The sequence below is a fragment of the Lutra lutra genome, chromosome 16 (assembly GCF_902655055.1).
Source record: "Lutra lutra chromosome 16, mLutLut1.2, whole genome shotgun sequence".
NCBI lineage: Eukaryota > Metazoa > Chordata > Mammalia > Carnivora > Mustelidae > Lutra > Lutra lutra.
In genome coordinates, this window is record NC_062293.1 from 53,059,930 (window position 1) to 53,061,304 (window position 1,375).

The following is a 1,375-nucleotide window of genomic DNA, read 5'->3' on the forward strand; positions in this document are numbered from 1 at the left end:
GAATATGCATTGGGCACTCACACTGCCAGACACTCCGCTAATCACCGGGGATTCAAAGATAAACAAGAGAGCCTCTGACCTCGAAAAGATAATGGAATAAAAATATTTATGCAGTTAACTATAATAAAGTTCCAAGCACTACAACTGAACAAAACTGGAGGTTTCCAGAGGAGGGAGCTAGTTCATTACAGGACCAAGAAAATGATCCCGGTCTCTAGACTCCAAATAGAATGTCTTCCTCACTATCCATATATAATATTACTCTTATTATTCCACAAAAGAGATTTGCTGTGTAAATCTATTTGTTCAACCCACAAAGATAATATAATCTTTCAGCCTTCTTATTAATGTACTCCCATCACTAATCCAAGATCAACACTCATTTTTACTATTGGCTGAGAAGTCTATGATTTGGATTCTGGTATAAACCACTCATTTCCCTTTAAACATTAGTTTGAAAACCATTAAACAGTAGATGGCCATCACCCCACATCCATTATTCACTAGAACAATTCTACTTAGCTAGGTCTATATAAGGCCACAGAACCAACCACAATTCTGTTAGTACATTTATTTTTTCGTTACTGCCACTATCATAATTCTAACCTACTAGGAACTGAAACGTTTGCCCACTTTTTAGTTTCATGTCTTTGATCCTCTAGATTGAAGCTATACTAATGAGTAAGAAGTAAAATTCTGGGTTGCTGACATTTTGGCATCAGATGGAGTCAAATATACATTAAATTGATGTGCTCCCTTCAGCAGCACATCTACTAAAATTGGAATGATGCAAAGAAGATGAACATGGATGACATACATTAAAATGAATCCTTACCTTCTTGTGTTTTTTCAGAAATTTATTAAATATTTATCAAAGCACCGCAGTTGCCTGGGATGAGGCCAAGTGCATCCATGGGAAAAAAATAAACAAGATGGTTTGGGCTCTCTAGGAGTTCCTAGTATAAATCCAGAGAATCCATTTGCGACCTTTTCAAACCTTCAATTTTGATTTGAAAGAGCCATCTTGGAGTGGGGGAAATAAAACTTTCTAGAATGAAGACTAACAATGAAGTTCATCACGCCCAGATTCACTTCCGTGACAATGATTAGGAAGTATCAAAGTATCTAACTCATTTATTCTCTTTAGAGTTTCCTCCTGCTCTAGCAGGTAGCTGCTCTCCACAGTTGACATATTTTCTCCAACAAGGAGAAGACTATGATGAGAAAACAAGGTACGATGAATTTGTTCATCTGTTCGCTCCACAAATAACCTGCCACCTGCCAACTCACAGGCGTTCACACCAAGTACCCTGGGACAAATATAAAGACAAACGTGCCGTTGAGAGCTAACCAATCTTGTGGAGAAGACAATGGT

General features: G+C 37.7%; 1 pseudogene; it reads left to right on the forward strand.

Moving 5' to 3' along the window:
- Positions 1-749: 749 nt before the first annotated feature.
- Positions 750-843, forward strand: LOC125088237 (uncharacterized; annotated as a pseudogene).
- The last annotated feature ends 532 nt before the right edge of the window (positions 844-1,375 follow it).